This window comes from Pristiophorus japonicus, chromosome 6 (assembly GCF_044704955.1).
Source record: "Pristiophorus japonicus isolate sPriJap1 chromosome 6, sPriJap1.hap1, whole genome shotgun sequence".
NCBI lineage: Eukaryota > Metazoa > Chordata > Chondrichthyes > Pristiophoridae > Pristiophorus > Pristiophorus japonicus.
The window spans coordinates 254,904,734-254,918,128 of record NC_091982.1 but is presented as its reverse complement, the minus strand read 5'-3'; the positions used below and the strand labels follow the sequence as shown (position 1 = coordinate 254,918,128).

At 41.0% G+C, this 13,395-nt stretch overlaps 1 protein-coding gene across 12 annotated transcripts in view; it reads left to right on the top strand.

The window, feature by feature from the left end:
- Window positions 1-13,395, top strand: part of trip12 (thyroid hormone receptor interactor 12) — a 152,471-nt gene that overhangs the window by 2,343 nt on the left and 136,733 nt on the right. For all 12 annotated transcript variants that reach the window (XM_070883850.1, XM_070883849.1, XM_070883860.1 and 9 more), the window contains exon 2: window positions 1,073-1,149. The gene's annotated coding sequence lies outside the window, so the exon portion shown is untranslated. The remainder of the gene's footprint in view (window positions 1-1,072; window positions 1,150-13,395) is intronic.

Sequence of the window (13,395 nt, the reverse complement as noted above, 5' to 3'; positions counted from 1 at the left end):
GCAGACTATTTCCCAGGGAGTATATCATGGTCAAGTCTGAACTGTCCTTACTTGTAGTCCACATGTAAACACTCTTGTTTGGCAGGATAGGCATTGGATACTGATTTACTTTATATTTCAATTTAAAGTGTTTTTTTTAAACTTAAATTTGGTACTTAAATATTCTGATGGGAAATAAATCGGGGATCCATGTTGTGGAATGTCTCGCGTTTACAACTTCATACATTATATTGGATGACAGGGAATTTATGGATATCCTGTTTAAAATTTGACGAACCCCTAATTTTTTTTAAGACATGAGGTAAAAAAGCATAGCACTTTATCGGACTTTTAGTTTGGAAATCTGAAACTGTTCAAAATTGCTCATGAAGGTAACCAGTTTTGTCCCATGTTAAAAGGTGCTACAATGGTTTCTTGACTGTACCAATTAGTAAGGACCCCAATAGTTCCAATGCTAGGTTTGTGATTTGCTTTAACATGGTTCAAAATCCATTACAAATTGTGCAATGGAACTACAGATTCAGGTTTGTAAATGTTACTGACTTCCTGGGTCAGCAAGAGGTTTAACCTGGCTTATTATTCCGTTTGGAGTGCTGGTCCTTTTTAGAGGTGCAAGAATATTTTGTATGAAATTAAAACACAATTGCACAAATACATTAATCCCAAATAGAGATGGTACCACAAATAATTCATGAACAAATCCTTTAATTAGCTTATTGTAATCTAAGATCAAATGATATGACTTGATTGATTTTGTTTTGTGCTAGAATATGGTTTCTTAGCTTTCCCCCCCCCCCCCCACCAAAAAGTTAACTACAGTTCAGCATATGGTTCAATTCAAATGACTTGAGACATCTTTTCCTCTTTGCTATATGTTTACAAGGAGCTTAACTGTTATACAAGTCACTGCTGAGATGTTTGGAAAAGTCAGAACTTGTGTATTTCATTGCTACTTAATTGTGAGAGCATGCAGTATTTCTGATCACAGCATCTCTTTCCTACACCATAGTCCAGCTGACAACCATTTCAGAAAGGTTAAAATGGCTGCAAATTTTTTTTTCTGTGCTTACAGATCAGTTTTCACGTGATGTTCCTGCTGAGGGTGCAATGAGGGTTATATAAGCTGGCACTGATGTCCTTGCACATTTTGTAAGTAAACAGGTCTAAGATTTGTGTTGACAGCCTGGGAGCAGATGCATTAAATTCCATGCTGAATTGTTGGGGGAATTTTACCATCAATGCACTTGTTACAAATGAAACTACAATGAACTCTCAAATACTGTTTGTGTTTTATTGGTCTGTAATGCTTTTTAATAATGGGCGACACTGGGGGAGAAGCTACTGAGTCCAACAGTACCTTGGTAGAGCATTTACCCAAAGTTAGTAATGATTATTGTAGTTTGACTATGTTCTGCTTCCTTGCGGAGTTGGGCTTTAAATTGGTTTCTTGGGACTCTCAAACTTCCCCCAAAATATTAAATGGGAATGAAAACTATTAATCTTGATTTTTTTTTTTGGAGTGGTACTGCAATGTATTATGGAATCTTGTGCTGAAGAGAACTCTGTGGAATCTGGTTTAAAAATACTTATGATGCCTCTAATTTTGTTTCAAAATCATCAGCGAACAATAATCAAGAGAAAGCCTGAGATCACTAAGCAAGTTGGCCTGCTCTGAAGGGGCATTGAAGGCAGTTACAGATTCTTTTGATCCAGAGTTTGAGGATGTGTAGAGCTCTAAATGTATAGTTAAAGGAAGGCGTCAAAGTTTTTTTTTCACAACTGCCTATGCATTTTATGCAAAAATAGCCCAATTAAACTGTTCATTACTTGGGGGCTTTTCAGCCACTACCAAGCAAGCCTGGAAACTGTTGACAGTGCAGATAGCTTGGGAAAGTGATTGTAGTTTGGAAGCTGGAATTGTGGTCACAGGACTGAGCTGGAAATAGACTGGAACAGAGCTTTGGACGCCTGCTGAATGAAATTAGGTCCCTTGTATTTTGAACATACACAATCTGGTGTGCAAGTTATTTTATTATTTCTATATATAGGACTGGCTTGCCTTTTAGATACATAAAACAAACATGGTCACTGAATACCTTGTTGAACAAGACATTACTTGCTTTCTGAATGCTAAATTACATAGTGTACATCCTGTTTGCCCTGTTATGAAAAACTCCTTGTGTCCTCCGGACATCCCAAAGCGCATCATAACTAATTAATTACTTGTCTTGAAGTGCAATCACTCTTGTTTTGTAGGTCAATATGACAACTTATTTGTGCACAGCAAGATCTCTCAGTACGAGATGAAATGACCTCTTATTGGTTGATGGATAAATGTTGTCCAGGACATTAGGAGAATGCCCTGGTCATTTGAAAAAGTATTGTAGGATCGCTTGTCCATCTGAAGATGCAAATAGGGCCTTGATTCAACACCAAAAGACAATGCAGTATTTCCTCAGTACTATACTGAAATGTCAGCATACATTTTATCTGCTTAAATCCTGAAGTGTGGCTTGAGCTTACAGCTTTGATTGTTGGAGTGTGAATGCTACTGTTGAGGCAAGTAATAAGTCCATTGCAAATAAATTACAACTAAAGCAACAGAGCCCAGTAATAAAATTCTTACCTTTTTGGTTAACATAAAGTAGCTTACATAGAAAATGGGTGCAGAAGTAGGCCCCAAGAGCCTGCACTGCCATTCAATAAGATCACGGCTGATCATTCCCTCGGTACCCCTTTCCTGCTTTCTCTCCATACCCCTTGATCCCCTTAGCCGTAAGGGCCATATCTAACTCCCTCTTGAATATGTCCACTGAACTGGCGTCAACAACTCTCTGCGGCAGGGAATTCCACAGATTAACAACTCTGAGTGAAGAAGTTTCTCCATCAGTCCGAAATGGCCTACCCCTTATCCTAAGACTGTGTCCCCCTGGTTCTGGACTTCCCCAACATAGAGAACATTCTTCCTGCATCTAACCTGTTCAGTCCCGTCAGAATCTTATACGTTTCTGAGAGATCCCCTCTCATCCTTCTAAACTCCAGTGAATAAAGGCCCAGTTGATCCAGTCTCTCCTCATATGACAGTCCAGCCATCCCCGGAATCAGTCTGTGAACCTTCACTGCACTCCCTCAATAGCAAGAACGTTCTTCCTCAGATTAGGAGACCAAAACTGAACACAATATTCCAGGTGAGGCCTCACGAAGGCCCTGTACAACTGCAGTAAGACCTCCCTGCTCCTATACTCAAATCCCCTAGCTATGAAGGCCAACATACCATTTGCTGCCTTCACTGCTTGCTGTACCTGCATGCCAACTTTCAATGACTGATGAACCATGATACCCAGGTCTCGTTGCACCTCCCCTTTTCCTAATCTGCTGCCATTCAGATAATCTGCCTTTGTGTTTTTGCCCCCAAAATGAATAACCTCACATTTATCCACATTATACTGCATCTGCCATGCATTTACCCACTCACCTAACCTGTCCAAGTCACACTGCAGCCTCTTGGCGTCCTTCTCACAGCTCACACCGCCACCCAGTTTAGTGTCATCTGCAAACTTGGAGATATTGAACTCAATTCCTTCATCTAAATCGTTGATGTATATTGTAAAGAGCTGGGGTCCCAGCACTGAGCCCTGCGGCACTCCACTAGTCACTGCCTGCCATTCTGAAAAGGACCCGTTTATCCCGACTCTCTGCTTCTTGTCTGCCAACCAGTTCTCTATCCACGTCAGTACATTACCCCCAATACCATGCGCTTTGATTTTGCACACAAATCTCTTGTGTGGGACCTTGTCAAAAGCCTTTTGAAAGTCCAAATACACCACATCCACTGGTTCTCCCTTGTCCACTCTGCTAGTTACATCCTCACAAAATTCCAGAAGATTTGTCAAGCATGATTTCCCTTTCATAAATCCATGCTGACTTGGACCGATCCTGTCACTGCTTTCCAAATGCGCTGCTATTTCGTCCTTAATGATTGATTCCAACATTTTCCCCATTAATGTCCCGTTTTCTCTTTTTTTTTTTAAAAGTGGGGTTGCATTAGCTACCCTCCAGTCCATAGGAACTGATCCAGAGTCGATAGACTGTTGGAAAATGACCACCAATGCATCCACTATTTCTAAGTCTGCATCCCAGAGTCGCCCATCGGGCCCCGGGAATTTATCAGCCTTCAATCCCATCAATTTCCCTAACACAATTTCCAGCCTAATAAGGATATCCTTCAGTTCCTCCTTCTCACTGGACCCATTGACCCCTAGTACATTCGGAAGGTTTTGTGTCTTCCTTCGTGAAGACAGAACCGAAGTATTTGTTCAATTGGTCTGCCATTTCTTTGTTCCCCATTATAAATTCATCTGAATCTGACTGCAAGGGACCTACGTTTGTCTTCGCTAATCTTTTTCTCTTCACATATATTTATAGAAGCTTTTGCAGTCAGTTTTTATGTTCCCTGCAAGCTTCCTCTCGTACTCTATTTTCCCCCACTGAATTAAACCCTTAGTCGTCCTCTGTTGAATTTTAAATTTCTCCCAGTCCTCAGGTTTGTTGCTTTTTTAGCCAATTTATATGCTGCATCCTCGGATTTAACACTATCCTTAATTTCCCTTGTTAGCCACAGTTGAGCCACCTTCCCCATTTTATTTTTACTCCAGACAGGGATGTACAATTGCTGAAGTTCATCCCCGTGATCTTTAAATGTTTACCATTGCTTATCCACCGTCAACCCTTTCAGTATCCTTTGCCAGTCTATTCTGGCCAATTCACGCCTCATACCGTCGAAGTTACCTTTCCTTAAGTTCAGGACCCTAGTTTCTGAATTAACTGTCACTCCATCTTAATAAAGAATTCAACCATATTATGGTCACTCTTCCCCAAGTGGCCTCGCACAACAAGATTGCTAATTAGTCCCTTCTTGTTACACATCACCCAGTCTAGGATGGCCAGCTTTCTAGTTGGTTCCTTGACATATTGGTCTGGAAAACCATCCCTAATACACTCTAGGAAATCCTCTTCCACCGCATTGCTACCAGTTTGGTTAGCCCAATTGATATGTAGATTAAAGTCGCCCATGATAACTGCTGTACCTTTATTGCACACATCCCTTATTTTTTGTTTGATGCTGTCCCCAACCTCACTACTACTATTTGGTGGTCTATACCCAACTCCCACTAGCGTTTTCTGCCCTTTGGTATTCCGCAGCTCCACCATACCGATTCCACATCATCCAGGTTAATGTCCCTCCTTACTATTGCATTAATTTCCTCTTTAACCTTTTCCTCTCTGCCTATCCTTCCTAAATGTTGAATACCCCTGGATGTTGAGTTCCCAGCCTTGGTCACCCTGGAGCCACGTCTCCGTGATGCCAAGAACATCATATCCGTTAACTGCTGTCTGCGCAGGTAATTCGTCCACCTTATTCCGAATACTGCTCGCATTGAGGCATTGTGTCTTTTTAACACACTTTGCCCCTTTAGAATTTTGCTGTAATGTGGCCCTCTTTTTTTTTTTTTTGCCTTGGGTTTCTCTGCCCTCCACTTTCACTATTCTCCTTTCTATATTTTGCTCCTGCCTCCATTTTATTTCCCTCTGTCTCCCTGCATAGGTTCCCATCTCCCTGCCATGTTAGTTTAACTCCTCCCCCAACAGCACTAGCAAACACTATCCCCAGGACATTGGTTCTGGTCCTGTCCAGGTTTGTACTGGTCCCACCTCCCCTGGAACCAGTTCCAATGTCCCAGGAATTTGAATCCCTCCCTTCTGCACCAGTCCTCAAGCCACGTATTCATTTGAGCTATCCTGCGATTCCTACTCTGACTAGCACGTGGCACTAGTAGCAATCCTGAGATTACTGCTGAAATGTTTTGTTCCTAATTCATTGAAAACTTCTTATCTGAGATAGACAGAGTAATTACTGGCCAGTCAGCCTAACCTCAGTCGTGGGAATATTATTGGAAAAAAATCCTGAAAATCAGGTAAATCTACATAGAAAGACATGGATTAATCAGGGACAGTCAGCACAGATTTGTTAAGGGACAGTCTTGTCTGACTAACTTGATTGAATTTTTCGAGGAGGTAACCAGGAGGGTTGATAAGTGCAGTGCATATGATGCAGTGTATATGGATTTTAGCAAAGCTTTTGATGAGGTCCCACATGGCAGACTGGTCATGCAAGCCCATGGAATCCAGGGCAAAGTGGCAAGTTGGATCCTGAATTGTCTGAGGCAGGAAGCAAAGGGTAATGGTTGATGGGTGTTTTTGTGAATGGAAGGGTGTTTCCAGTGGGGTTCCACAGGGCTCAGTACTCGGTCCTTTTTTGTGGTTTATGTCAATGATCTAGCCTCGAATATAGGGGGTATGATTAAGAAGTTTGCAGATGATACAAAAATAGGCTATGTGGTTGAAGAAGAAAGCCGTGGACTGCAGGAAGATATCAATCAGGTGGGCAGAACAGTGGCAAATGGAATTTAATCCAGAGAAGTGAGGGGTTAATGCATTTGGGGAGGGCAAACAAGGAAAGGGAATACACATTAAATGGTAGGACACTGAAGTGTAAAGGAACCTGGGAGTGCATGTCCACAGATCCCTGAAGAAAGCAGGCCAGGTAGATAAGTTGGTTGAGAAGGCATATGGAATGCTTGCCTTTATTAGCCGAGGCATAGAATATAAGAACACGGGTTATGCTTGAACTGTTTTTTTTTTAAAAACCCACTGGTTAGGCCACAGCTCAAGTACTGCGTGCAGTTCTGGTCACTGCATTACAGGAAGGATGTGATTGCACTGGAGAGGGTATAGAGGAGATTAACCAGGATGGTTGCCGGGAGTGGAGAATCTGAGGACAGATTGGATAGGCTGGGGTTGTTTTCCTTGGAACAGAGGAGACTGAGGGAGATCTCATTGAGGTGTATAAAATTATGAGGGGTCTAGATTTGGTAGCTAGAAAATGCCTATTTTCCTTAGCAGAGGGGTCAACAACCACGGAGCATAAATTTAAAGTAATTGGTAGAAGGTTTAGAGGGGATTTGAGGGGAACTGTCTTCACAGTGGGTTCTGGGGGTCTGGAACTCACTGCCTGAAAGGGTGGTAGGGGCAGAAACCCTCACCACATTTAAAAAGTACTTGGATGGGCACGTGAAGTGCCAAACCTGCAGGTTTACGGACCTAGAGCTGGAAAGTGGGATTCGGCTGGGTAGCCTCTTGGCCGGTGCGGACACGATGGGTTGACATGGCTTCCTACCATGCTGTAAACTTCTGATTCTCATTGTTGTGTTGACACCCCCTTTCTTCAGTTGTTTGGTGATGGCTAGAGAATACAAACTGCAAAATGGACGTTTCTAATTTTAATTTGATTCTGAAAATATCCTCAACTAATGTTGGTCTGCAGTTCTCACAGGTGCATTGTGTATAATGGGGGTGCAGTGTTCCATATAAATCTAGACGTTTTGATTTTTGAATTGTGATTCCTTTTGTGAAAAACCATTACAGATTTGCTCTTAATTGCTTTATTTCTATTTATTTATCCTCTGAGGAAACAAGTCTATATAACTTCAAGTGAAAAGTGTTAATGCTTGCAGCATGTGTTTGAGAGTTTGTTCTTGTGGATTTGAGTTCCAATGTATGTACCCTTGCAATAATTTAATGGCAATGGTCTTAAAAGTTTTAAATCTAAATTGCCAATAGCCAGAACACTGAACTGTTGCTGTTATGTGATTACATACGGCTGCATTTTGGAACCACAAAAAAAAACTAGACAGAGGTTCTTGTAATTTTTGTAAATTCTTCCTTGTGAATTGTGCAGCATTCTGCTCCTCTCCAGTACAAGTACTGGTACTATAAAATCCAGCTTCCCCCTTTTTAAGGCAGTTTTGACAATAATATTTGCAGGGCACAAAGATGTGGGTGGTTTATAGACTTTTGTTGGTGCCAAGACATTTGTCTTTGTGTGCATGGACAGATCAACTTTTTGAACTACACGATTGGGATGCTTGTTTTAGCTTCATGGTTAATAGTGATAAAGGGTAAACTCATAGTTGAGGTAATGCCTTGTTCTGAAGTTTGGCTATTCTCAAATTTCAATGTTGTGTAAAACTCTCATTCCCTTACATTACTGCTATTCAACTTTAGTATAGTAGAATGTAGTTATTCCTGGAAATAATAATGGTTATTGCAGTTCTCTGGAACTTGAGTCCTGACTATTCATGGCATGGATGCCTTCTAGTGTAGGTTTATATTGAGCAGTGGTTGGTGAACTTGTCATAATATTTGAAATTACATGTCTGTGTAGCTAGTAATTGCAAGTATGTACACCAGCTGATCGTTCTTTCTCTTCCCAGTGTCCAATATTCCTACTCATAAAAAAAAAATTGCAATTGCACAAGGTATTAATTTTGATTAAAGTAAATAAGTTTGATTTTGTTCACAATTTCTTTTGCAACATTTCAACACATTGCATATCAGCATTTATAAAGGCAAGTTCTTGTGTAAATGTTTGAGATTCTGTGAACATTTTATCATGGGGAAAACCATATGTAAGCATTTTGCAGCACTGTTTGCTGATGAACCAATCAAATCATTTAAAATACCTTTGGAAGAAAGTGTTCACCTGCCATTTCTCAGTAATTGAAGTTGGAGATCCAAAATAAAGTTTTTTAAACACTAATTCAAATGAGAGTATTTCTCTGAATGCTAAATTTGTCCATTGAGTCTTTTTTAATCTTTAAAACCTTCATTAAACTTTTACTTGAAGGCCTTGGGTTCTTCCAAAAGCTTTGTTCTGCACAAAAATATACAAACTGAGTCGAGATTCTCTGCTGAGCATGCACAGTACCCATTTTCCCAGAATCCATCAGTAGCATTTAAGTTAGCCAAATAGAACGTCTCTTTTGCAAATATATTTTTTGTAAAGTTATTTGAAACAACGTTTCCAGTGTTCCCAGAACTATAGGACCATCTACTTAACATTGCTTATATTGCTACTTGGCATAGCACTCCTATTATACAACCTCAGGATCACCACGAACAGTGCCAGGTTTTATAGTACTTAACTCCGCTGTAAAATAAAACTAAACTGTGACTATTGTCCAGTTTCATGCATGTTGTATGGTCAGTATCTTCAGTAGAACACAAGATGTTACCTCTTGGCTCTTGTTGTTTACCAGTAGTTCAACAGAGGTCATTTCATTTGACTGTACTTGTGAAGTAGTGGTCATGAGGTCTGTTCTATCATGCCATTGGGTTTCTCTACAGGAACCCTGTCCAGTCGCACATCCTGTTACTTTACTCTAACTAGTGTCTTTGTTTGAATGGAGTCTTGTGTTTGATACAGTAGTGTAGCAGTTATGTTACTGGACTAGTAATCCAAAGGCCAGGATTAATAATTCAGGGAATGAGCTCAAATCCCATCATTGCAGTTTGAGAATACAAAACTGGCATCAGTGAAAGTGACCATGAAGCTGTTTGCCTTAAAACCTACAAATGTCCTTTAGAAAAGGAAATCTGCCAACCTTATCCAGTCTGATTTATATGTGACTCCAGTTCCACACCAATGTTTGTGGAATATAAATGCTGACATAGACCAGATGGGCCTGTTGGCCAGTTACTGTACTGCAGACTTGATGACACTCTGAAGTGGCCTAGCAAGCCACTCCGTTGTATCAAACTGTTACCAGCTGTTCAACAAGGAAGCCTACTGCCACCTTCTCGACAACAAGGGATGGGCAGTAAATGACGAGAATGAAAAAATATAACTGGGCCAAATGGGATTCAGGATATTTGAATCCTGTTCACAATTGAAGAGGGAAATTTTTCTTTACTAACTATCACCCACTTCCCTAGTCAGTGAAGCTAAGATGTAGTAAGCTTGTTGAGTTTTCCCTTTATGCTGTACGTCGATAGTTGGGTGTACAGCAGAAGGATGTCGAAAGGTGCAACTTCCACTTGGTGTGGCAGGTCAAGATGGTAGTCTTGCCATAGGGCTAAATTATGCTTATTTTTTTTTTACATCGGATGGTCTTTAATTATCTTGGTTAGCAATTGAATATTGCTACTGAAACTACTGGTAATTTAATCTTGGCAGGGTAAAAGACCAGACTTGCCCAGCATGCATTTGTGTAGAATTTTGTGTAATTTGAAATTCCAAGTCGAGCTTGCTGGTTGTATAATAAATGCACAGCATGATGTGATACCACACTACCCAGACTAGGTTCAGTTTCTTGGTCAGCCGATTACAACTGGAGCAGGATTGGACTACAGCTATTTACCTCCGTGCCCTGTTTCCTTCTTTGGCTATCTAGTGACCTCTGCCTGAAAATACAGGATATTGGATGAGGTCAGAATTCAACTACACTGCTTCCTTTTGTGTTAAAATTGGCAGCTAGCACATGGTGAAATACTCAAGCTCCTGGTGCCTGTGGAACCATTACCTCCTACAAGCATCTGAGCCTTTCAGGCAGAGGAGAAAAACAATTGTACTGTAAAATACAGTATGCTTAAAGTTAGATTTATGCTATTTCACACTTGGAACTAAAACTATTTTGAGTATGGTGTATTAAGAATCAAATGTGAAACTGGAAAAGAATTTGTATCGACAATTGGTTATCATACTAGAGCTATGCATGTGGTCAAATTTACTGAGATTTGATCTTTGGCAATGCCAGAATTATACTGTAGCATGTAGCATACTGTTTCTGCCTGACTAGTACTAGCCATATTAAAACACTAAATTGGTGAGCTTTCTTTGGATGGCAAGTTGTCACAGATGCAAATGTGCTCTTCATGGTCCCATATTTTAGCAAGGCTGATCAAAACTTTGAAGGCTTGGATGTATAAAATTAAGTGCTGTTTGTGAAGCAGAATTTGGTAACTTGACAAGTTGAGTGTGCTGTGTATGTACATGCTGAATGTCTAGGACATGTTGTATTAGAGAATAGTATGAATTTTTTGCCTTGAATTCTCATTTGGCTAGATGTTAATGACTGTTTTGACAATTCCTCACAATGAGAAGGATACCGAGAGGGAGGAAAAAAGCTAGCTGACATGTTCTTGATCCAGCTGCTATATTGGTTGTCACTGCAACATTGGGGCTTGGAGGAGCTTGGTTTCCTAATGCCTAAGGTAAGAGAGGGCTACATAAAGGGATGATGCATCAAAAGTGGAAATTTTACTGTAGGATTTAAAAAAGACTTGCATTTATACAGTGCCTTTCATGATCTCGGAACGTCCCAAAGCTCTTTACAGCAAATTAAGTACTTCAGTGTAGTCACTGTTATTATGTAGGAAACACAGCAGCCAATTTTCACACAGCAAGCTCCCACAAACAGCAATGTGATAATGACCTGATAATCTGATGTTGACTTGAGGGATAAATATTGACTAGGACACCAGGCTCTTCGAAATAGTGCCATGGGATCTTTTGCATTCACCCGAGAGCAGACGAGGCTTCAGTAACTTCTCATCTGAAAGACAGCACCTCTTGCAGTGCCAGCCTAGATTTTCGTGCTCACTCAAATTTCTGGAGTGGGACTTGAACCCACAACCTTCTGACTCGGACAAGAGTGCTACCAACTGAGTCATGGCTGACACTGCGCTGTGACCATTTCTAAGGGTAACGAGCATCTTTTTAAAAAATAAAAATCTGTTACTAGTATGTAGGCAGCTTGTCCTGTGCAAGTTGTCTTGTTCTGTTAGTTAGCAAAATACTTGCTTTTTCTCCATTTGCTTGCAGTTAGCCTGACCTGTTGGGCACTAGATCACCAGAAAGTTTGTATTTCAAAGAGAAATTCAGTTGAACTCCATCTTGGCACTGTATGGAAAAAGTTGTGAAGTTGCTGTATGAAAATTGAAGCAAGTACATGATTAGATCTTTGATTCAGGAAAGGGTAAATTCAAAAGCAGTAAGAGATGTCAAGGCTGTAGAGCATAGTATCGATTGAGTTTATTTAAAAAAAAAGCATTGGGTCAGGAAGGAACAAAGCTTAACAAAGGTAATGGGGCATTAGAGACTAAGATGTCATTAGGAAAAAATAGAAAAAAGTTAAAACTAAAGGCATTATAAATGTGCAAAGCATTCACAACAAAATAGATGAATTAATAGCACAGATAGAAATGGATGGGCTTGATCTAATAGCCATTATGGAAATGTGGTTGCAGAGTGACCAAGATTGGGAACTATCTATTCCAGGATCTTTAACTTTTTTTTTAGAAGATACACAAAATGGAAAGTGGGGTGGGGGGGGTTTAAACTCAAATAATGGGATAAAGACAATAGAGAAAGGATCTTAGCTCCGCAAATGAAGATGTAGAATCCATTTGGGTGGAGCTCTGAAACAAGGGGCAGAAAACTCCAGTGGGAGGGTGCCTAAAAACTATCAGCAGTTGTAGTGTTGGGCAGAATATAAATCAGGATATTAGAGGTACTTATAACACGGGTAATACAGTAATCATGGGGACTTTATTCGTATAGACTGGGCAAACCAAATTTGGAGTGTATGGAGGGCGAGTTCATGGAATGTATCCAAGATAGGGAACAGGCTGTTTTAGATCTAGTATTGTGCAATGAGAGGGTTACTGAATAACCTTGTGAAGGAGGAAAACTGATCATGATAGAATTTTAGATTGAATCTGCAGTGTTTTGTGCTTGGTCCCTTGTTTTTTGTGGTACAGGTGCAGCATTGAGGTTCCAGAATCTGAAATGTTCCGGAATCCAGACTCCGAGATGATGTATGGCAGGGTCGTCCTGAATCCGGACCCGCTGATGCTGCCGACCTCGGGGCGCCACCAGTGTCCGACTTCCGGCCTTGCCTCACCGCTGCTCAGGGCCTCCTCGCCGGCCTGCCCGAACACCACCTCTGCGAGGCCGGCCGGCCGGCCTGAACAGCTCCTTGGCGGGGACCCCCACCTTAAGTTCTGAAGTCCGGAAATACCCAAACCTGGGCTCGGGTGTTTCCGGATTCATGACTTCAAAAGACGATCGAAAGTCTGGAAAAGCCTCTGTCCTGAGAGTTCTGGATTCTCGATGCCATACCTGTATATATTAATGATCTGGACTTAATCATATCCCCAACATTTAAGAAGTTTGCAGATGACGCTAAATAGGCTGTTTGGTTGATGAAGAAAACTGCAGACTGCAGGAAGATATCAATGTACTGGTCAGGTGGGCAGAACAGTGGCAAATGGAATTCAATCCGGGTAAGTGTGAGTTAATGCATTTGGGGAGGGCTAACAAGGCAAGGGAATACACATTAAATGGTACAACACTGAAAAGTGTAGAGGAGCAAAGGGACCTTGGAGTGCAGGTCCACAGATTTCTGAAGGTAGCAGGCCAGGTAGATAAGGTGGTTAAGAAGGCATATGGAATACTTGCCTTTATTAGCTGAGGCATGGAATACAAGAGCAAGG